The 25388-nt window shown below is 37.0% G+C and overlaps 1 long non-coding RNA gene across 2 annotated transcripts in view; it reads right to left on the bottom strand.

Annotated features, from left to right (window-relative positions):
- Positions 1-17860, bottom strand: part of LOC112668574 (uncharacterized) — a 162985-nt gene extending 145125 nt beyond the window's left edge. For both annotated transcript variants that reach the window (XR_003141725.3, XR_007409350.1), the window contains exons 1-2: positions 17694-17860; positions 16351-16433 (exon numbers count right to left, since the gene is read on the bottom strand). This is a non-coding gene — a long non-coding RNA (uncharacterized LOC112668574). The remainder of the gene's footprint in view (positions 1-16350; positions 16434-17693) is intronic.
- Positions 17861-25388: the final 7528 nt, after the last annotated feature.

A 25388-nucleotide genomic window follows, 5' to 3' on the forward strand; every position in this document is an offset into this window, starting at 1 on the left:
TAGTTTCAAATCTTCGAGATGAGGCGATGGAGTATTTCACAGCTTAAGTTACATTGTCACTTCTTCTAAAACATTGCAAAATTTTCTCATTTCATTCAGAGATAAAGCCAAAGTCTTTACAATCTCCTAAAGGCCCCCCATATGGCATGGCTTTACATTACCTGACTTTACCCCTTTGATTTTTCCACTTTGCTCATTCTGCTCCAGCTACCTTGCCTTATCTCTGAAATGACATAAAAGTTTCCACCCCAGGGCCTTTATAATTGCTTTTCTTTTCCTAGGATGTTCTTTCCCATATCTTCTGGGCTCTACTGCTCGTTTCCTTTAGATCTTCATTCAAAAATCACCTATCAGTGCAGATGTACTTGATATCTTCTTTCAAAAATCACCTTACCAGTGAAGATACACTTGATCACACTAATAAATTTCCAAAATCACATTCCCCAGCACTCCTTAACCCCTTTCCTTGATTTATTTTTTCTCCATAGTGCTTATGATCACCATATGAGGTATAAGACATCTAGGTATCTAAATAGATATACACAACCACACAGATCTACATAGGATATCTATCTAGATACACATACACACTGTTTTTTTTTTCATGGTCTGTCTCAATCCCATTAGAAATATCTATGAGAGCAGAAAATTTTGTCTGTTTTATTCACATTCAAATCTCTGATATTCAGAATGATGTCAGACAGATATTCAAGAAATATTTGTTGAATGGATAAAAACATAAATGATTAAGCATTTTTTTGGCTTCCTCCTCATTTCAAAACTCACTTTAAAAGGTACTTTCCTGGGGCACCTGAGTGGCTCAGTTGATTAACTGTCTGACTTCAACTCAAGTCATGATCTGAGGGTCCTGAGACAGACTTGCTTCAAACCCACATTGTGCTCTGTGTTCTGCAGGCAGTCTGCTTGTCCCTCTCCCTCTCCCCCTGCTTGTGCTCTCTCTTTAAAATTAGTAAATAAAATATTTTTAAATATAAAAGGAACTTTCCTATACAACAAAGGAAATGAAGTTAATGCTAGTATAACACTGCCACAGGGTGACAGATGGTAACTACACTTGTGGTGAATAGAGCATAATGTACAGAGTTGTACAATCACTATGCTGTATACCTGAAAATGATGTAATTTTATGTGTCAATTATATTAAAAATAGAAAAGGAATTTTCCTAGTGAGTTTTTGTAATTATCTAAAAACACTCCTTTATTAATTAAGCATATTGGAAAAACTATTCTAATCCATCTTGTTTGATAGGTGACCTAATAATATCAAAAGCTGGTATTTGGGGTGTTTTCTATTAGCAGGTACAATGCTAAGCCCCTTACATGCATATTATTTTACTAAAGACCATGTAAGAGAAGTATCAGTATTCTCATTTTAATAGATGGAAGAAGTGAGACTTAGAAAATTAATTTAATCAAAGTGATAAGGCTACTATTGTAATATTGTGTGTCAACTATATTCAAATTAAAAAAGTGATAAGGCTACCACTGGTTGCATGGGGACTCAAACTAACGTGTATATTCCCCAAAACTCCTTTAGGCTCCTTATAAGGTCCACTATAAAAGATGAGAATCATATCAGCTTACCCCTGCAGATAATGAAACTAAAAAAGCCATCATCTAGAATCCATTCCTCTACCATTACTGGCTTTCAGTAACTCACATAATATAATAGATTGTTTTTTATGAGCAGGAACCTTTATAGTCAGAATATTAAAAATAGAATCTGAGAAGAATACATTGTAAATAATCACTTAAGTTGCCTTGGTTTATGTATTTAGTGATAAAGCTACATTATTATAGTTCTCTCTTTATTCATAAAGCTTTGTATATGTGAGGTAATGACATCTTTTCTTCCCTTTGGTCTCTATTAAAATGTACATTGCTCATGAACTCAAAGGGCTTTTAATCTCATGTGATATGGAAAATTTCCAGTCAGGGTTAATTAAGCAAGAACCATAATACTTATGGTAATGACTAATGGACTTTAATATCCTGAGTTATTTTTTCCACTAGTTTTGCATATTTGGGACTGAGTGGACTGCAGACACACAATGCCACTATCCGATCCAGATATTGATTTGAAATGGATATTTATTTTATTTTATAAACTCCTATTTTTAATGGGTCGTTGCACAGTTGCAGCCACAAAAATTAGAATTTTGCATTGAGACCTTGCTAGGTTCTGAATGTCTGTGTCCTCTCAAAATTCAAATGGTGGAATCCTAACCCCCAGATGTGTTTATATTAGTAGGTGGGGACTTTGGAAGTGATTAGGATGAAGGAGAAGAATATACCACTTCAAAATATGTCTTTTTGGCATATGGATTATCTTGAGCTAGTTATTTTTAAGAAAAAGCAGACAGAAGAGAGGCTCTGAAAACCACGCTGAAGTATCCTTTTGTAAGGAACATTGATATTTATAAAGAAAATCTCCATTTATTAAGGGTATCTCTCTTTCTATACTAGGAAGAGATGGATGACTCTAATCTCCAGAAACTCTTAGTAATGGAAGAGGCAAAGACTTAAATCTAAAGAACAACCTTACCCTTATTTACTGTGCTTTTCCTGGTTACCTCACATTAACCGGCTCCCTCCACCTCCCAGATCTGTCTTGTGCCTTTTGCTGGAGATGCTATTTAAGGAGGTGGCTTGGGCCATTTTGGGAAGATACTCAATTTTCCCGGGTCTTTCTCATGTATACAGGGAGTATACATGTTATTAAACTTCTGTTTTGGAGATCCCTGGGTGACTCAGTGGTTTAGCCCCTGCCTTCGGCCCAGGGTGTGATCCTGGAGTCCCAGGATCCAGTCCCAGGTCTGGCTCCCTGCATGGAGCCTGCTTCTCCCTCTGCCTGCCTGTCTGTCTGTCTGTCTCTCTCAAATTCTCTGTGTCTCTCATGAATAAATAAATAAAATCTTTTAAAAAAATAAACTTCTGTTTCTCTCCTGTTAATCTTGTATTATGGGGAGGGGGGTTCTCAGCCAATAAGAATGGTAGAAGGAAAATCCTTTTTCTTCCTCTATGTGGACACATGAAAGTAAAGCCTTCATGAATGTAATTAGTGCCTTATGAAACCCCAGAAAAATCTCTAGCCCCTTCTGCCATGTGAGGACACAGCAAGAAGTCTGCAACCCAGAAGAGAGCCTTCACCTGACCATGCTAGCACCCTGATCTCGAACTTCCAGTTTCCAGAACTATAAGAAATAAATCTGTCTTGTTTATAAGGCACACAGTCTGGGATATTTTGTTATAGGAGCCCAAACAGACTAAGACTGATCTGATACTCTATATTATGAAAGAATAATCAGTTGGCACAATGTAGCCATTTGAACTAATTAAAATGATGAAAAGATAATGCAATATAGAAAATATGAAAATCGTGCAACCCGGGTGGCTCAGCGGTTTGGCACTGCCTTCGGTCCAGGGTATGATCCTGGAGACCCGGGATCAAGTCCCACGTCAGGCTTCCTGCATGGAGCCTGCTTCTCCCTCTGCCTGTGTCTCTGCCTCTCTCTCGATTTCTCAAATAAATAAAATCTTAAAAAAAAGAAAGAAAATATGAAAATCATTTAAACATGCTAAAAAAGGAAAAGCAAAAGATTGAGGAATACCAAATACATGGAATTATACTTTCCACATGCTTACAAATATGCTATATCCTTTAACCCTCACATTGGTGTCTATCATTATCATAATCATTCGAAAAAATAAGGAACCAGAAACCCAAGAATATTAAGTGATTTCACCAAGTTCATGGTGCTAGTAAGTACTAGAACCAGACTACAATTCCACAATTCATTGGTCAATTAATCTTCAACAAAGCAGGAGAGCATCTGCAATGGGAAAAACACAGTCTCTTCAACAAACAGTGTTGGAAAAACTAGACAACAACATGAGAAAGAAACTGGACCACTTCATTATATCATAAACAAAAATAAATTCAAAATGGATTAAAGTCCAAAAGATTAAAGACCTGAAGCCATAAAAATCCTAGAAGGGAACATAAGCAGTAACTTCTTTAACATCAGCCACAATCACTTCCTTCTAGATATGTCTCCTAAGTTAAGGGAAACAAAAGCAAAAATAAACTATTCGGACTACATTAAAATAAAAAGCTTCTGCACAGAAAAGGAAACCATCAACAAAATTAAAAGGCAACCTATGAAATGGGAGAAGATATTTGTAAATGACATATCTCATAAAGGGTTAGCATCCAAAATATATAAAGAACTTATACAACTCAACACCCAAAGAAATAAGTAATCCAATTAAAAAAGAGGCAGAAGACATGAGTATTTTTCTAAGAAAGCCATCCAGATGGCTGACAGACACATAAAAAGATGCTCATCATCACTTATCATCACAGAAATGCAAATCAAAATAATATCACCTCACATCTGTCAGACGGCTAAAATCAACAACACAAGAAACAACGGGTATTGATGAGGATGTGGAGAAAGGGGAACCCTCTTACACTTTTGGTGGGAATATAAACTGGTGCAGCCACTGTGGAAAACAGTACGAAGTCCCTCAAAAATAGAACTACCATATGGCCCAATAATTCCACTACTGGTTATTTACCCAAAAAAAAAAAAAAAAAAAAAACTAATTCAAAAAAATAAATGCACCCCTATGTTTATTGTAGCATTTACAACAGCCAAATTATGGAAGTAGCAAAAGTGTCCATTGGTAGATGAATATATAAAGAAGACATTACAAGATTATATATATTATATAATATTATATATATATGATTAACAGGAGAGAAACAGAAGTTTAATAACATGTATACTTCCTATATACATGAGAAAGACCCAGGAAAATTGAGTATCTTCCCAAATGGCCCAAGCCACCACCTTAAACATATATATATTATATATATACATATATTTACATAACAAAACATATATTTACATAACAGATGATTATTGAGCCATAAAAAAGAATAGGGATACCTGGGTGGCTCAGTGGTTGAGCATCTGCATTTGGCTCAGGTCATGATCCTGGAGTCTTGGGATCAAGTCCCACATCAAGTTCCAGTGGGGAGCCTGCTTCTCCCTCAACCTATGTCTATGCCTCTGTCTCTGTGTCTCTCATGAATAAATAAATAAAATCTTTATTAAAAAAAGAATGAGGGACGCCTGGGTGGCTCAGTGGTTGAGCGTGTGCCTTTGGCTCAGGGCATGATCCTGGGGTCCCGGGATCAAGTCCCACATCGGGCTCCCTGCATGGAGCCTGCTTCTCCCTCTGCCTATGGCTCAGCCCCTCTCTCTCTCTCTCTCTCTCTCTCTCTCTCTCCTCTGCCTATGGCTTAGCCTCATTCTCTCTCTCTCTCTCTCTCTCTCTCTCTCTGTCTCTCATGAATATATAAAATCTTTTTTAAAAAAAGAATGAGATCTTGCCATTTGCAATGACGCGGATGGAGCTAGAGAGTATAAAGCTGTGTGAAATAAGTCAATAAGAGAAAGATAAATACCATGACTTCACTCATATGTGGAATATAAGCAAAACAAGCATGGTGGGGGAGAGAGACAGAGAAAGGGAAACTAAGACACAGACTTAACTATAGACAATAAACTGATGGTCAGCAGAGGAGAGGTGAGTGGTGGGATGGGTGAAATAGGTGATGGGAATTAAGGAGTGCACTTATCGTGATGAGCACCAGGTGATTAAAATAAAAACTTAAAAAGTCAGACTGAGTGGTGCCTGGCTAGCTCAGTCTGTAGAGCATGCGACTCTTGATCTCAGGGTTGTGAGTTCAAGCCCCATGTGTGTAGAGATTATTTAAAAATAAAAACAAAAAAAATAAAAAAAATAAAAATAAAAATAAAAACATCTTGGGGATCCCTGGGTGGCTCAGCGGTTTAGCACCTGCCTTCAACCCAGGACGTGATCCTGGAGTCCCAGGATCAAGTCCCATGTCAGGCTCCCTGCACAGAGCCTGCTTCTTCCTCTGCCTGTGTCTCTGCCTCTCTCTGTGTGTGTCTCTCATGAATAGGTAAATAAAATCTTTAAAAAAATAAAAACATCTTTTTAAAAAATCAGACTGAATCTTTTGGTTGCAAAGTAACACTTTTCACACTTTATCACTGTCTTCTGCTGTTTCCCCAGCATTTGTTTCATTAATATGGTTCCACTGACCTGATAGTCAATGTGTGAGCCCACATAACACTGGGCCAATTTTTCCAACTTTAAAATGCCAGTGAGTGCCTGGTGTGGTAAATATCTTTCATTAGTCTTGCCGTTTTCAGATTTTATCAGAATATGTATGTACCCAAGTGTATTTCTGGATGACTTTAACACCACTTTGTCAAATTCAGGGAAGATTGTGTGATTTTTTTTGTACAATTATCATAAAGCATACATTGAATTTAGGGGAAGAAACCTCATTACAAATATCAAATGTTCCCTTACAGTAAAATGAAGATCTGTTCATTCCAGGCTCCTTTCATATGACTTAGGAGATACTGTGGTTTCTCTTTATAGCTTTAGAACAATTCTTTTTAAACTTTTTTTTTTAAATTTTTATTTTATTTATGATAGTCGCACAGAGAGAGAGAGAGAAGCAGAGACATAGGCAGAGGGAGAAGCAGGCTCCATGCACCGGGAGCCTGACGTGGGATTCGATCCCGGGTCTCCAGGATCGCGCCCTGGGCCAAAGGCAGGCGCCAAACCGCTGCGCCACCCAGGGATCCCAGAACAATTCTTGATAGATTTATTCATATAAAGGCATTAGATATTTTTCCTTTTATTGTGACTTTACACACACATACACACACATGCACACACACATAATAGAGAGGTTCAGAAGGAGATTCTCCAAAATGTGCCACTTTGGTACATGGATTATTTCAGCTGAAGATAATCAAGACTTAAAAGATTCAGGAAAAGCTTTTACCTCTCCCTTAAATGCCTCTAAGAATTTTGATAGAGGGCCTGGTCCAGGAAAAGAGCTATCACCAGAGAGAAGTACAGAGAGTCTGAGCTAGGTGTGGTAAGCTGGAAGGAGCGCCACAGAGCCTAGCGATCAGATTCCTCCCTGTGTCCCACTGTCTGCATGGCAGGACAAACATTTGTTTACCAAACATTTGCTCTTCACGTCTTCCTGTGAACTGTCTTCCTTCCCTTTGAAGCCCTAGATCCGCTACCCCTGTCTGCTTAGCTCAGGATAGCATCCAAGCCTCAATGCCTCTGAGCCCCCTCAAGCCTTTGTAGGGCTCCAAAACATTTTTTTTTCTCCTGTTAATCTGTCTTACGTCAATTTAATTAATAGACCAGGCAAAAGAATCCAGAAGGGTAGAGAAAAAATGTTCTTCCCCTGCAATAATTATATTATTACATTATATATTGTTACATTAATATATATTATATATAATTAGTTTTTACTTACCTGATTTGACTGTCTTAATAGTTTTCATAGTTTTTACCTTATTATCTTGGGATTTCTAACTAGATAATATATTCTATGAGTTTGCATTGCATCATGAAAATCAAGTGAAAATTGTACCTCTAATAATAGTAAAGGTTTTTGTTTTTGTTTTTGTTTTTAAACAGCCACCACATTCTCATTTGTACTAAATGCTACATGTCTCCATACAGGAGAATCAAGCAGCATCCCTGATTTGGGTGCTCCCTCCACAAACAAAACCCCAAATGCTCTGGCAGACATATGGTCATAGTCAATGCCAATACTGCCCTCAGTGGGCCTTAAATCACATGTATTAGAGACAGGTTGTTCTCTGGACTCATATACCAAAAGATGACTGGATTTTGGATAGCAAAGCAATATGTTATTCATAAATATGGGCTACAGAATTAGAACCATATTTTGGTTAAAAAAAAAAAAAAAACCTTAGCGTGTTGGCTGATTTGCAGTTTAGCAAAGTATTTTTAAGTAGCTTCATTCTTGACCTGTGTGACTACTCCACCAGAAATGCAGTATAATGATTACATCTGATTTTTAGGAAAGACAAATGGGTCCTTAGAAGAATAGGTAGGAGGTATGATGGTTTGTGACATTTGTCTGAGTGTACCGTTGACTTCTAGTCTCCTTTCCTATGACAAAAGTCAATCTTCCCTTGATGAAACTCTTGGAAGGGATTTATGACACCTGAGTTCTTTTTGAAGGCTCTGCCTTTAGGTAGATAAGGGGAGTTCAGAGAAAGTCAACTTCGTTATTTTTCAAAAGACTACTGTTCAAAGTAATCAAAATACCAAAATGGCATATTTTACAGTGGCATATTCTGCTACCCTTCAAAGATTTCCTTGATCACTTTATTTAATTATACAACCTGTCCCCATACTGGAACTCTAGAACCTTTTTTAACCTGGATGTATATTTTAACCGTTGAACTTTATTTTATTTTTACTTAAATCCACTATAGTCAACATACAAAGCGATAATAGTTTCAGGTGTACAATATAGCAACTTATTTCTATACATTGCTCAGTGCTTATCAAGAGAAGTGTACTCTTAATCCTCTTCATCTATTTCACCCATTTTCCCCCGGTCTGGTAACCATAAGTTTGTTCTCTATAGTTAAGAGTCTGGAATTTCTCACATCTTTTTTTGTTCATTTGTTTTGTTTCTTAAACTCCATATGAGTGAAATCATATGGTATTTGTCTTTCTCTGCCTTATTTTGCTTAGCATTATTGTCTCTAGATCCATTCACATCATCACAAATGGCAAGATTTCATTATTTTTTATGGCTGAGTAACACTTCATTGTATATATACATCTTCTTTATCCATTCATCTATCAATGGGCGCTTGGGGTGCTTCCATATTTTGGCTATTGTAAATAATGCTGCAATAAACATAGGGGTGCATTTATCTTTTCAAATTAGTGTTTTTGTATTCTTTGAGTAAATACCCAGTAGTGGAATTATTGGACCATATGGTGATTCTATTTTTAATGTTTTGCGGAATCTCCATACTGTTTTCCATAGTGACTGCACCAGTTTGCATTCACACCAACAGTGCAAGAGGGTCCCCTGACCTTTATTTTCACCACCCTCTAATGGTATATAACTTAAGTCTGTGCCCTTTCCTCCCACCTAGAATGCAAGTTCCATGAGGACAAGTATTCTTGAATCTTTTGTTTAAAAATAGCATGTAACTGTCACTGATAAATATTTGTTGAGCAAATACCAGACAGCAGTGTCTAACTATTATAATTAAAACAACTATCTGGTTCAAGAAGTGACTGAAGGATCAATATAACAAACTGAAAGCTCAAATGTTATGAGACCCAATTTCATACTGGCAGGAAAAAAAAAAAAGAAACCTGAAAGACCAACTTCCCAGTATTTACCCAAATAAATTCCACATGGGTTAAAGAGGTAGAGTATAAAATATGAAGCATAAAATCACAATCCAGAAAGGAACATACACTATCTTTTGTTAAGCAAAGAAGTCAGAAAAGGAAAGAAGATGCAGAAAAACAGAATGAGGTCATACTTGCACAAACAAAACGAGGTGGAAGAAAAAGCTTTATTTGTACACATTTATGAGTTAGTAGATGATTGTGTCAGCAAAGAAAAAAATGTGGACAGATTAGTACAGGGTATTTGGTAATGGTTGAGGCTGGATATGTGGGTCGAATACTAATTTTTTCTTTCTATAGTTGTGTCTAAAATATTAGAATCAGAAAGTAGTATCTTTAAATTCTAATTACACACAGATTTTTTTTATTAATTTAGCTCCTACCACATTAAACAAATTAAAGTCTCAAGCTTCCCAATCTGTAAAAAGGAATATTCCTGGCCTTACAACTAGTAACAACAATTATAACAAGGGCAGCCCCAGTGACGCAGCGGTTTAGCGCCGCCTGCAGCCCAGGGCATGATCCTGGAGTCCTGGGATCGAGTCCCACGTCAAGCTCCCTGCATGGAGCCTGCTTCTCCCTCTGCCTGTGTCTCTGCCTCTCTCTACATCTCTATGAATAAATAAAGACTTAAAAAATATATTAAAAAAAACAATTATAACAATGACAATTATTAACATTTACCCAGTTCTCACTAACATTTAGGCACTATGCTAAGAGCTATTTTGTGATTCTACTCATTTAATCTGCATAATAAAACTCATGACAGAAAATATTATTACTTCTGCCTCAATGATCTGTCAAGAGGGTTAAATGAGCCAATGCACATAAAAATACTGCTATAAACTAAACACAATCTAGAAACGGAAGTAATCACGTCATTTTTATATGCAGTCATACACCTAATGAAACAAATTTATTGATAATTTAGTTTGTTTATCCTTGAGAACTTATATCCTTGGATCTCAGCATACAAGCACTCTGAACAATCCAATCCATTAGCTAAGCTTAATCACCACTCCAATATCATCATGTTGGAGTAGTAATTCTAGTAGTAATTAGCCACATTTATAGACTTCACCAAAAACAAAATATTTAGGGGCACCTGAGTGGCACAGTTGGTTAAGCATCCGACTTCAGGTTTCAGCTCGGGCTATGACCCCATGATCATGTGATCAAGCCCCACACTGGGCCCTGTGCTCAGTGCAGAGTCTGCTTTTTGTTCTCTTTCCCTCTCCCTCTACCCCTCCCTCTAGTGCACTCACGCTCTCTCCCTATCTGTCAAATAAATAAAAATCTTTAAATAAAATAAATTAAAATAAAACATTTGGGAGGATCAAGAGATACAAACTTCCAGTTATAAAATAAATAAGTAATGGAGATATATGTATAGCACAGTGAATACAGTCAATAATATTAGTATTAACTTTGTATGATGACAGTAGGTAACTAGACATACTATGATCAGTTTGCAATGTATACAAATGTCAAATTACTGTGTTGTATAAATGAAACTAATATAATATTGTATGTCAATTATACTTCAATAAAAAACATAAAAACGTTGTGCTTCAAAGGACACTATTAAAAAGTGAAAAGGTGGGTGCCTGGGTGGCTAAGTGGTTAAGTGTCTGCCTTTGGGTCAGGTTGTTATCCTGGAATCTGGGATCAAGTCCTCCATCAGGTTCCCTGTAGGGAGCCTGCCTCTCCCTCTGCAAATGTCTCTGCCTCTCTCTCTCTCTCTCTCTCTCTCTCAGTCTCATCAACAAATAAAATCTTTAAAAAAAAAGTGAAAAGGCAACCCACAGAATGGGAAAAAATACTTGCAAATTTTATATTTGATAAGAACTTATTATCCAGGTTATATCACTAACTCTTACAACTTAATAAGAAGACAATCCAATTTTTAAAAATGATAAAAGGATCTGGTTGCCTGTGTGGCTCAGTCAGTTAAGTGGCTGACTCTTGGTTTCAGCTCAGGTCATGATCTCAGGGTCCTGGGATTGAGCCCAATGAGCCCAATTCTGGGCTCCCTGCTCAGCAAGGAGTCTGCTTCCCCTCTCCCTCTTCCTCTGCCTGCCCCCCTCTGCTTGTGCACTCTCTCACTCTGAAATACATCTTTTTTAAAAATGGGAAAAGGATCTAGAGACTTTTTCAAAAAAGATAAATGGGCCAATAAGAACATTAAAAGATGCTCAATGTCATTAGTTATTAGGGGGATGCAAATCAAAATCACAATGAGATACGACTTCACATCCTGTAAGATTAAGAAAAAAAGACAATAGCAATGATTTTTTTAAGATTTTATTTATTTATTTATTTGAGAGAGAGCGTGAGCCAGAGGGAGAGGGAGAGAGAAACTAAAGCAGAGTCCACTCTGAGTGCAGAGCCCAACATGGGGCTCAATCTTGTGACCATGAGATCATGACCTGAGCCAAAACCAAGAGTCAGATGCTCAACCGAGCCACTCAGGCACCCCAACAATAGCAATTCTTTGTGAGGTTGAGAAATCATTGCTGGTGAGAATGTAAATATGGCAGCTACTTTGGAACAAAGTCTGGCAGTCCCTCAAAATGTTCAAATATAGAGTTACTGTATGACCCAGCAATTTTACCTAGGTCAATTCCACCCAAAAGAAGTCAACACACATGTCTACACAAAAATGTGCACACAAATATTCATTTAACTGTTATTCATAAGAGCTAAAAAATGTAAGTAACACACATGACCATGTACAGATGAATGGACACAGTTTCCATATCCATACAATGGAATAGTGTTGAGTGATAAAATAAAGAATGAAGTAATGATATATTAGTAAGCCTTGAAAATATGCCAGGTATAAGAAAATGGATACAAAGGGCCATATATCAAATGATTTCATTTATATGCAATGTCCATTATAAGCAAATTCACAAAGGATATAAAGTAGAATAGTGGTTGCCAGGTGCTGGAGAAGGGGGATCCTCAGTGACTGCTAGTGGATATAGAGTTCCTTTCGAAGTGATGAAAACATCCTGGCATAAGACGTGGTAATGATTGCACAACCCCCTGAATAAACTAAAATATACTGAGTTGTAAACTTTAAAGGGTAGATGTTATGGTAGTTATATCTTAATTTTTAAAAAGTCAGTGTTGGAAGAGGCCATATGTATTCAGTGCATCACAATCTTCATATCACAGATGGACAAGGGACTTGCCCAAGGAAATAGGATGATGTAGGATGGATTAATACTAACAACATAAATGGCAGAAACAAGTCAACACAAAATGCTTACAATGTGCCAAGGATTTTTCGAAGTTTTTCACACACATGCATTTATTGAGTTCTTACTAGAACCTATGATATATATATATATATATATATATATATATATTTACTGATGACAAAAAAAATAAGGAAAAAAATTTAATAACTGTCTTTACATCTCACAGCCATCAAGTTCATCCCTGACCAGTGTCTGTGTCTGATCGCCTCACTGCAGCACCTCACGTCCTCTCATGACTAATCCTGCACTAGCACATACAAAATATTTGAGGAAATCACTGAATAAGTTCAGTTCCTCTTACGGAGTTTGGCCAATCCCAGATGCCCAAGGGAAGGGTCCTTGGAGAATGGCAAAGCTGGGCACTGTCCTTCCATCCTTGGCTGCTTTACTGGTTCAGCTGGCCTGGGTTAGGGGATAGAGGAGGAAATAAGATTTCTACCCTTTCTATACTCACACCCTTGACCCATCTCCACTTTCATTACCAGGGTTCCAGCCAGGGCTGTGGTCATTGCTTTTCTGTAACGTGAATTGTAGGGGCTTTTGGGGCACAGAGAAGTATGGTGGGAGACTGTTCTTGTCTTTTTGGAAAAGCAAACCATTTTCAAAGTTCCATTCCTGACAATGTGAACACCAGAGGTTAGAGAAGGTAAAGATACTTCCTAATAGAAGAAAACACAGGAACAATACTCTTCTGAGTCCTAATAATCATCCAGGTAAATGTAGAGCAGGTGATGAGATCCCAACTGAGGGAGGTTTGCAAGTTGGAGGGCAGTGGGTCAGCATTCTCTAGGGTTATGGGAAAATGTTGGGTATGCTCATGATGATGTGGTGGAGAGAGAAATGAAAGCTATACTGAGAGTGTAGGGGGGAGTGGGCATTCCTCCATTACAGCCCTGCAGTGTGCAGTGCCCTAACCAGAGAACTTGTCTGCGTAGAGTGATGCTCAACAAGAATAAAGTTTGTAGTGGCTTTTGGACCAGTGGTGGGGGTGGAGCTATAGGTGCCCCTCAGCTGCTTTCCCTGAACTCAAGAGGGCCCTGGCAGCCATTGGATGTCAGGCATTCTCAAGGTGTTTCTCAGGCTTTCTATGTATGTTAAGACTCTAAAACCAGTAGGCCAATGGTAGTTAATCACAATTTATAGGACGGGGTTCTCAGAAGAGATGGAGCTTAACCCCTGATGTAAGTACAAAAGTAGGCAAGAAATCCAGCTTTGGTTCTCCTGGAAATATATGCAGCCTTCTTTATATATGTCTAGAAAGAGTAAGATAAATTTATGTCTAACAGTTTTGCATATTTGGAGTTTTGATATGTATGTTTTCTCATTTCTCACATTCATTGTCTTCACTAGTTATTAATTGTGACAAGAAACATTCTAATTTTTGTATATTTCATTTTTTGCCCTTCCCACCTTATCTCTGACACAACCTAGCCATGTGGTTTTCTTGAAGCATTAATCTTTAGAGGAATTTGGAAAGGAGGAAAGGAAAATTTCAGCTTGCATCAAGAATTCCTGAATTAACTTATTATGGTAGAAAATATTTGTAGTTCTTGTATCTGATAGGAGTCAAATGCATATTATATAAATAATCCCTACAACCTAATAATAAAACAAGTTAATTATTTTTGTTGTTTTCTTTTTTCTTCAAGTTTTAAGAATTTATTTATTTATTAATTTATTTATTTATTCATGAGAGACAGAGAGAGAGAGGCAGAGACACAGGCAGAGGGAAAAGCAGGCTCCATGCAGGAAGCCTGATGTGGGACTCGATCCCAGGACTCCGGGATCACGCCCTGAGCCAATGGCAGATGCTCAACCACTGAGCCACCCAGGCATCCCTTCAAGTTTTTGTTTAAATTACAGTTAGTTAACACAGTGACTGTAGTTAGTGTAATATTAGTTTCAGATGCAGAAGTCAATAATTCATCACTTAATACAACACCCAGTGCTCATCACAAGCGCCCTCCTTAATCCCTGTCACCCATTCAACCCATCCCTCTGCCCACCTCCCCTCTAGTAACCCTGAATTTGTTCTCAATAATGAAGAGTCCCTTTTCTGGTTGACCTCTCTCTTCCCCCTCCCCCATGTTCATCTGTTTTGTTTCTTAAATTCCACATATGAGTAAAATCATATAGTATTTGTTTTTCTCTGAATTATTTTGCTTAGCCTTATAGTCTCTAGATCCATCCATGTCATTGCAAATGGCAAGATTTTGTTCTTTTTTTTATGAATGAGATGGTTGAGTAGTATTCCATTGTGTATGTAGATATCACATCTTCTTTATCCATTCATCAGTCAGTGGACATTTGGGCTCTTTCCATAGTTTGGCTATTATTGATATTGCTGCAATAAACATCAGGATGCTTGTATTCTTTCAAATCAGTATTTTTGTATCTTTTGGAAAAACACATAGTAGTGCAATTCCTGGATCACAGAGTAGTTTCTATGTCTAACTTTTTGAGGAACATCCATACTGTTTTCCACCGTGGCTGCAGCAGTTTGCATTCCCACCAACAGTGTAAGAGGATTCCTGTTTCTCCACATCCCCTCCTGTGTTGTTACTTTTAGCTATTCTGTTGTTGTTTCCTGTGTGGTTAATTTTAGCCATTCTGACCTGTGTGAGATGATATCTCATTGTAGTTTTGATTTGTATTTTTCTGATGATCAGTGATATTAAGCATCTTTTCATGTGTCTGTTGCCATCTATGTGTCTTCTTTGATGAAATGGAAGGCAAGCTAATTAAAAAGTAGGAGAGGGCTGCCTGGCTGGCTCAGTCGGTAGAGTATACAACTCCTGACCTTGGGGTTGTAAGTTCATGTCCACGTTGGGTTAGACATTATTTAAAAATAAAATTATTTTTTTATAGAAGGCTCCAAACTCAGCATGGGTCTTGAACTCATGACCCTAAGATCAAGAGTCAGATGCTCTAACACCTGAGCTACCCAGGTGCCCTAAAAGTAAAATATTTTTAAAAAGTAGGGGAAATAGTGGACACCTGGGTGGCTCAGTGGTTGGGCATCTGCCTTTGGCTCAGGGTGTGATCCTGGTCCAGGAATCAGGTCCTGCATCAGGGTCCCTACAAGGAGCCTGTTTTTCCCTTCTCCCTCTGTCTATCTCTCTGCCTCTCTTGGTGTGTCTATCATGAATGAATGAATGAATGAATGGTAGGGGAAATGGATTTGAATAGATACTTAACCAAAGAATATATGCTAATGGTCAATAAGCACCTAATATGATTACTATGATTAGTCATTAGAGAAATATAAATTTAAAATACAGTGAGATACCACTTTATAGTCACTAGGTCACAGTAAAAAAAAAAAAGACTGTGACAAGTATTGGTGATGATGGGGAGAAACTAGAAAAATCATACAGTGCTATGAAGATTGGAAAGTAATTAAGCCACTTTGGAAAACACCTTAGCTATTCCTCAAAACACAGAGTTCACCTATAATCTAGCACTTGCACACCTAGTTATATACTCAAGGTAAATATAGATCCAGACCAGAAGGTGCCCATGAATGCTCCTGGTAGCATTATTCACAATAGCTGAAAACTGGAAACAACCCAAATGTCCATCAACTGATGAAGAGATACCCAAAATGTGGTCTATCTATACCACAGAATAGTATTCATCCATAAAAAGGGAATGAGGTACTGGAACATGCTACAACATCTATGTGTCTTGAAAACAATATGATAATCGGAAAAATGTAACGGGCATAAAATACCTGATATTTTATGACTCCATTTACATGGTATGTCCAGAAATTCAAATCCAAAGCGAAGAACATAGAACAGTGGTTGCCTGGAGCTAGGGGAACAGGAAGCCAAACACAAATGAGCAATAAATGTCTTTTAGAGTTGAAGGTACTGCTGTAAATTTAATTATAGTAATGGGTGCACACCTGCAGATTCCCTAAAACTCTTTGAATCGAATAACATGAAACCAATGTATGTTGTGGGATGTAAATTACATCTCTTTTTTTTTTTTTTAAAGAAGCGAAAACAGGGATGTCATATTCATTGTTCTACTCAGGAAGGTGGCCTTGCCTACGTTATAATAAAATCTGCAGGTGGCAGCCCAGGTGGGGGCGTTCAGGGCTTTAGCGCCACCTTCGGCCTGGGGCGTGATCCTGGGGTCCTGGGTCGAGTCCCATGTCGGGCTCCCTGCGGCGAGCCTGCTTCTCCCTCTGCCTGTGTCTCTGCCTCTCTCTCTCTCTCTCTCTGTGTCTCTCATGAATAAATAAATAAAATTTTAAAAAACGGATCCCTGGGTGGCTCAGCCGTTTAGCGCCTGCCTTTGGCCCAGGGCGCGATCCTGGAGACCCGGGATCGAGTCCCACATCAGGCTCCCGGTGCATGGAGCCTGCTTCTCCGTCTGCCTGTGTCTCTGCCTCTCTGTCTGTGTGTCTCTCATGAATAAATAAAATATTAAATAAATAAATAATCTTTTAAAAGGGGGATCCCTGCGGTTTAGCGCCTGCATTAAGCCCAGGGCATGTCCCTGGAGCCCCGGATCGAGTCCCACGTCGGGCTCCCTGCATGGAGCCTGCCACTCTCTCTGCGTCTCTCTCATGAGTAAATAATTAAAATCTTTTTAAAAATAAAAAAATAAAAATAAAAATAAATAAATAAAATAAATAAAACCTGCCCCTTTCGGAGTAATGTCTACCAAGGCAAAGCTTGGGAACAGAGTAAGGATAAGGCACAGAAGTGTCCTTCTTCGAGTCCCGGATTTTTTTTAAAAAAGTGGCAATGCAAAGCGGGGTGCGACTCTTTTTTCTTTGCCTCAGGCTGCGATATAACTCCACGAACGACCGTCTGGCCCTGATTTTTTTCTTTAATTTCACTCCTATGTATGTGTTTCCCTCTGTCTGAGGCTGTACCGCGATTTCTCCGCAGAAACGGTCTTGAGTCCGTAAAACTGACGCAGGAGGCTCTGAATTCGACCCTCAAGAACACTCAGCGAATAGGCCGCTTTTGCTAGTTAATTCTCGTTAAAATTTCGTAGGAGAACGTAAAGAATAAAGCAGGTGGGAACATTCTAGAAAATGAAAGGATCTCTACTCACTCTTCAGAAACATGTCCTGGAGAAGTGCAGCCAAGGCCGCTCGTCAGCCGGCCAGGGCCTGGGCAGGAAACTGCGCCCCCCCTGACGACGCGGCGCAAGTTGTCCCGAAGCGCAGGAGCGCCTCACTGGGCCGGAGGAAACTTCTGTCCGGTCCCCGAAAAAGGCGCCGACCTCCGCCGGCCGACGACGCATGCGCATCACACGAGCCAGCCGCGGTGGGTTCGCGCGCCCCCTGCTGGCCGTCAGGACGCAGCGCAGGAGGCTCGAGCCCGCTTGCTTCAGGGTCGGTGTGCCCCTTGGCGGTGCTCCCGCTGAATGGCCGAAATTCAATATTCCGATCAGTCGCTGCCACGACGTGGGAAGTTCGAACAGAGCTGGAGCCCACTGCTCTGTGCCCAGATGGAAATTCATGGGCAGAACCCGGATAGAGGTTCAAGGTCAATATACAACATTCAGTTGATTTTCTGTATCCCAGTGAGAAATACTTCTTGGAATATGAATGGCACAAGGCCATTTTCAGGACCCTGGATAACAACAGAAACGGACATTCTCAAGTATGGATCTAGCAAAACATTAGCAGACTCTTGTGGAAAATATATGAAACACGCTTGAAAGCAAATGCAAGAAAAGTAAGTCTGTTGGGATAGTCTTTATATATATAATATATATAAATATATATAAATATATAAATATATGAATATAAATTATATAAATTGATAATTTATATAATTATATAAATATATGAATTTATTATAAATATTAAATATATAAATATATATAAATATATAATATAGTATATATAAATTATATATAAAATATAAATATATTTAAAATATAAAATATATAAATATAAATAAATATATAAATTTATATATAGAAATATATAAATATTTATAGAAATATAAATATATATTTATATATGATTCATATAAATATATATCATATATATTTATATATGGATTTATATATAAACTTATAATTTATATAATTATATAAATATTAAATTCATATAAATATAAATATATATTTATATATAGGCAATATATATAATAAATATATATTTATATATAAGTACATAATATATATTATATATTATATATGATAATAATATATAATATAAATATATAATAAAATAAAAAATATTTTTATATAAATAAGTATACATATTTCTATTTATGTTTTTATATATGTTATATTTATATTTTTATATATAATATTTATATATTTTAATATATTTATATATATTTATATGTTTAAAATATTTTTATGTATTTATATATATTTTATAAATATTTATATATATTTTTTATTGGTGTTCAATTTGCCAACATACAGAATAACACCCAGTGCTCATCCCGTCAAGTGCCCCCCTCAGTGCCCGTCACCCATTCACCCCCACCCCCCGCCCTCCTCCCCTTCCACCACCCCTAGTTCGTTTCCCAGAGTTAGGAGTCTCTCATGTTCTGTCTCCCTTTCTGATATTTCCCACTCATTTTTTCTCCTTTCCCCTTTATTCCCTTTCACTATTTTTGCATATTCCCCAAATGAATGAGACCGTATAATGTTTGTCCTTCTCCGATTTATTCATGATTTTTTTTTCCTTTGGTGAGAACATCTAAGTTCTTCTCTCTTAGTGAATTTCCATTATACAATGTGGTGTTATCAGCTACAGTCACTATGTTTTATACTAGATCTTCAGTCCTTACTTATCTAATAGATGGAAATTTATACCCTTTTACCAGCATTTCTCTATTTCCTCCATCCTCTAACCCCTGGGGTTTCCCTATAAGTTCTTAGCACAAGAAAAAAATTGTAAACATGCTAACGGATGTTAAATAAGCTTATTTCGATACTTATTTTGCAAAATATACATATGTAAAATCATATTGTACATTTAAAACTATTACAACGTTGTATGTCAATTTTATCTCAAGTAAAAAAATAACATCTTCATCTTATTTGCATAAGTAACTACAGCCAAACAGATAACTTTAAAAGACAGTTGATTAAGGGTTGGACTCTTGATTTCAGCCTAGGTCATGGTATCAGGGTTGTGAGTTTGAGCCCCAAGCCAGGCTCCATGCTCAGCATGGAGATTCTCTCTCTCTCCCTCCCCCTCTGCTCCAGGTGTTTGCTCTCACTCTCTCTCTTTCTCTCTTTCTCCCTCTTTCTCAAAAAATAAGTAAAAGACATTTTCTCTATTAATGGTAGACCAAAATTAATTATGTAAACTTAAGTATAAAGACCTCCACCTAAGTTCATAAACTAATATAGACATATAAAATAGGAATAACTGTTTTAAGACTAGTATAAAAAGGTAGGGATATAAAACAGCTACACACAGAATAAAGAGTTAAAAATGTAAAATTCATGCTTCCTTTCAAGTCTTTTTATACTTTTATCAATTACTAATTAAATTAACTTTATTTAGTTTATTTTACTTTTATTAACTGTTAATTTACTCTTCCCATTAGTTCTTTTCCTTTTCATATATTTTACCCTTTCATCCCTTAATAGATGTTGGAGAATCATTTAAAGGGGATTTTCTAGAATTATATAATACAAGAATTATTTCTGGAAATGTTATGAATATAATCACTTTTTCATATTTCAAAGCAAATGAAATTTACTAAGGATAAGTAAATATTTTCACTTCCTAGATATAACCTATTTCTGTGACAGTTATTTATTTAGAAAATTTTAGGGATGCCTGGGTGGCTCACTGGTTGAGCATCTGACTTTGGCTCAGGTTGTGATCCCAGGGTTCTGGGACTGAGTCCCTCATCATGCTCCCCACAGGGAGCCTGCTTCTCCCTTTGCCTAGGTCTCTGCCTCTCTCTTTGCATCTCTCATGAATAAATAAACAAAATCATTAAAAAAATTCTGAGGATTCAGGTTGTTTTGGAAACTGAGAAGAAATAAAAACAAGCTATTAAATTATCATGTTTGTTTCAAAGCCAAATTACACAATTATTTTTTTAAGATTTTATTTATTTCAGAATGTGCAAATGCAGAGAGGGACAGAAGGGCAGAGGGGGTGGAAGAGGGAAAGGGAGAGAATCTTCAAGCAGACTCCCTGCTGAGCATGACCTTGAGATCATGACCTGAGCCAAAATCAAGAGTAAGATGCTTAACTGACAGAGCAACCCAGTCATCCCTAATTCTGAGTTCTGGATATTTTCTTTAGAAGCCAATCATCTATATATCAGGATGTGATTATTTGAAATAATCCTTCATATTAGCTATGATTAGTCACTACTATTCCATTAATTGTCATTTTATGCCTCAAAGTCTCAGATGGAACTGAAGTTCAAGAGACTGCCGCAGGCAAACTCTATGAACTGGTTGCCATGTGACTCTGAAATGACCACATGAAGACCAGAATTTTAGCATAGAAGTGAGGATCCCAAGTCTTGCCCCAACATGGGGTAAGGAGTGGTTAGGAACCCCAATGAACACTGCCTTAGTTGATCTGTACTATTGTACATGTAATTTGCTGATTATGATACATATAGTGTAGATGGTATTAATCATCTAGTAAATCAAAGAAAATACGACGCAGAATGATGATCTTTGATAAGATAATTTGGTAGAAGCATTTTTATTTTTTTATTTATGTATGATATAATTTTTTAGTAAGTAAACTCTACATCCAGTGTGGAGATCAAACTCATGACCCTGAGATCAGGAGTCACCTGCTGAGCCAGCCAGGTGCCCCAAAAGCAATTTTATTTAGATACAATTTTCATACTATAAAATTCATCTATTTTAATAGTGTATAATTTAAAGATTTTAAAGAAATTTATCTAGTTGGACAAGTATCAGCACAATCCAATTTTAGAACATTTCTATCACCCCCCCCCCAAAATGCCTCATGTCTGTTTGCAATCAACTTCTTTTTTTTTAGATTTTATTCATTTATTCATGAAAGACACAGAGAGAAAGCGAGAGAGACAGAGACACAGGCAGAGGAAGCAGCAGGCTCCATGCAGGCAACCCCATGTGGGACTAGATCCTGGACCCTAAGATCATGCCCTGAGCCAAAGGGAGACACTCAACCGCTGAGCCACTCAGGCGTTCCTGCAATCAACTTCTATTCCTACTCCCTACTCCCAGCCCAAGGCAACTAGTAAGTTACTTTTTTTCCTTTATAGATTTGTCATTTCTGGACATAATATAATGTAATCAAATGTATCAATCCTATTCCATTGATCCATATATGTCAATCCTTCTGCCAGTACTAATCTGTCTTGATTACTGCAGGTTTGTAGTTAAGTTTTAAAATTGGCTAGTGTTAAGTCTTTGGACCTTGTTGCATCTTTCTTTTTTTCTTTCTTTCTTTCTTTCTTTCTTTCTTTCTTTCTTTCTTTCTTTCTTTCTTAGATTTATTTATTTGAGAGCAAGAAAGAGAGCATGTGCTGGGGGAAGGGGCAGAGGAGAGAGAGAGAGTCTCAAGCAGACTCCATCCTGAGCACAGAGCCCTGTGTATGGCTGGATCTCATGACCCTGAGATCATGACCTGTGCCAAAACAAAGAGTAGGTTGCTTAACAAACCACCCAGGTGCCCCGTGTTCTTCTTTTTAAATATTGTTCTGGCTCTTACAGGTCATTTATTTTGCCATGTTAATTTTATTTTCTTTTTAAAGTGTTTTTTTTTTTTTTTGTAATCTCTACACCCAGCATGAGGCTGCCACTCATGACCCTGAGATCAAGAATCACATGCTCTTCTGACTGAACCAGCCTTGTACCCCAATGTCGTATGAATTTTATTTTATTTTTTAGATTTTTAAAATAGATTTTATTTACTTATTTAAGACAGAGATCGAGAGAGTGAGCAGAGGGAGGGGCAGAGGCAGAGGGGAAGCAGACTCCCCGCTGAGCAGGGAGCCCGATACAGAGCTCCATCCCAGGACCCCAGGATCATGACCTGAGCTGAAAGTAGACACTTAAGCTACTGAGCTACCCAGGTGCCCCACTATATGAATTTTAGAATGACCTTGTAAATATCTGTGAAAAAAGACAGCTGACATTTTGATGAGGATTATGTTGCATTTTCAGGTCAACTGAGGAGTATTGCCATCTTAACATTATTGATTCTTCTGATTAATGAGATGTTCCTCCACTTATTTAGATCTCTGTCAATTTCTTTCAGCAATTTTAGTTTTCAGTGTACAAGACATGGATTGGATGTTTTTGTTAAACATATTTCTCAATATTTTAATCTTTTTGATGATACTGTGAATGGCATTGATTTCTCCATTTCCTTCCTGGATTGTTCATTGCTAGTATTTATACCATACTATTAATGTTTGCATGTTGTTCTTGGTGCTGAGACCTTGCTGAACTTGCTTATTAGTTGTAGTATTTATGTGTGTGTGGATTCTTTAGGATTTTCTACATATAGGATCATGTTCTCTGAAAATAAAAAGTTTTATTTCCTTCTTTCCAATCTGGGTGTCTTTGATTTTAACTACCTAACTGCACTGGTTAGAACTACTAACATAAAGTTAAATAAAAGTGGTAAGAGTAGATAGTCTTGATTTGTTCCTAATCTTAGATGGAAGGCATTTACTCTTTCACCATTATCTATACAACATTGTTGCTGTGTGTTTTTTTGTGAATGTCAATCCTTGCTATACATGATCTTGCCCATCCTCTATCAGTAGACTTCTGTAGCTTGTTACTTACTGCATTCTAGCCTGATGATGGGGGAGTTTTCTCTATTTTCCTGGTACAAACTGTCTTAAATAGGCCCAATATTAGGTTCTAATGGGTGAGACTTTCTCAACAATGTTGCCTTTCCCCCATCCATAGGAAACTCCTAATGATCTGAGCCCAGATCATTGTTCTGTCACCCAGAAGTAGAGAAGATTTTACTTTTTCTTTCCCTCAGCTTTAATGAGTCTTATTCTGTGTCCTAGGTACAAGAAGATTTCCTGCACTTCCTCCAGAAGCTTAAGACATTTGTTCCATAGTGGAGAAGATTTGGGGCAAAGCTTCATGACTTTCTGCAGCCAAGGCTGCTCACCTCCTCCAGCCCTTACCTCAGTCTTTTTCATGCCTTTTGTGGAGATCACGTTGTACATGTTCAAGAGCTGTATCCTAGGGTTTCTATACTCTCAAGTAGTCTACACTCATTCTTTGCATTTAATTTAAAGACTTGCTAAACAGATCTAGCTGAATATTTCTCACCTGCTTATCAACATAGTACTGGAAATTCTATCCAGCACAATAAAATAAGAAAAAAACAAATATCATACAAATCAGAAAGGAAGCAATCTAATTGCCTTTATTTGCAGAAAGTATGGTTTTCTACATAGATTATCCAAAGAGAATATCCCAAAATAATCTTCTGAAAGTAATAAAAGAATTTAATTAGGTCACAGGATACAAGATCAACATACAATAATCTATTGTATTTTGATATTCTAGCAGTGAACATGTAGAAATTAGCATTTGAAATACAATACCATCATAATCACTTAATATTAAATACTTAGGTAAAAATCTAACAAAACATGTAAGGGACTTGTATGCAGAAAACTACAAAATGCTGATTAAAAAAACTCAAAGAGGATCTGAATAAATGGAGAGACATTTTATATCCTTGAATTGGAAGTCACCATGATAAAAGTGCTAATTCCTCCCAGCTTGCTATACGAGTGTTAGGTAATTCCTTTTTTTTTTTTTTTGAGTAGGCTCCACACTCAGCATGGAATCCAAAGTGGGGCTTGAACTTACAACCTTGAAATCAAGACCTGAGCACCCAGATCAAGAGTCAGGCACTTAACTGACTGAGCCTGCCTGTTTTAGGTAATTCTTATTAAAATACCAGCAAGATATTTTGTAGATACAGAGAGGATTATTCTAAAATATGCATGAAAAGACAAAGGAACTAGGATAGCTAAAAAAAAAAATTCTGGAAATGAAAAAAATGGGAGGAAACATTCTATCTAATTTCAAGGCATATTGTATAGTCATATTAATCAAGAGAATGTGGTATTGGTGGAGGGACAGACACAACAATAAATAGAACAAAATAGAAAACCTAGAAGGACCCCCACACAAGTATGGACAACTGATTTTTGACATAGGCAAAAAGTCAATTCAGTGGAAAAAGCATAGTCTTTCAGTGAATCATGCTAGACAAATTGGATATCCATAGGCAGAAAAAAAAGACCTGAGCCCAAATTTATATAAAAATTAACTCATTTCAACTAAAATAATATAATTCATAACTCCCATTGGCTTTAACTAGCTTACTTGTTTGTGGTGATTAAGTTGTGCAAAATAAATACAAAAGATAAGATTTTTTTAAATCAATCTATTGAGGAAGAAATAAGAATTTTTAGGAGTTTCAGTTAGAATTATAGTCACAATAATATGAAGTAATTTATGAGAATAATGAGTTTAAGGAAAAATATGAACTCAGAATTACTAGATTCAGTTTCATTTAGAAAATGGAAATTATCAATAGTGTTCTCCAAGAAAATTTATATATTTATAGAGGATTTCATAGGAACTAATAGTCTCAAATGTTTTTGAGTTTACAGATTCATTGACGTAACAGTAGTAAATAGAATACTAATGTTAACAGGTTTTTTCTAATGTTCTTAGAGATCTTCCTCATATTACCAAAAGAATATATTATATCTATTAATGGGATTATTAGGAAATATCTCCATGTGAACATAC

This window comes from Canis lupus, chromosome X (assembly GCF_003254725.2).
Source record: "Canis lupus dingo isolate Sandy chromosome X, ASM325472v2, whole genome shotgun sequence".
In the NCBI taxonomy this organism is placed as follows: domain Eukaryota; kingdom Metazoa; phylum Chordata; class Mammalia; order Carnivora; family Canidae; genus Canis; species Canis lupus.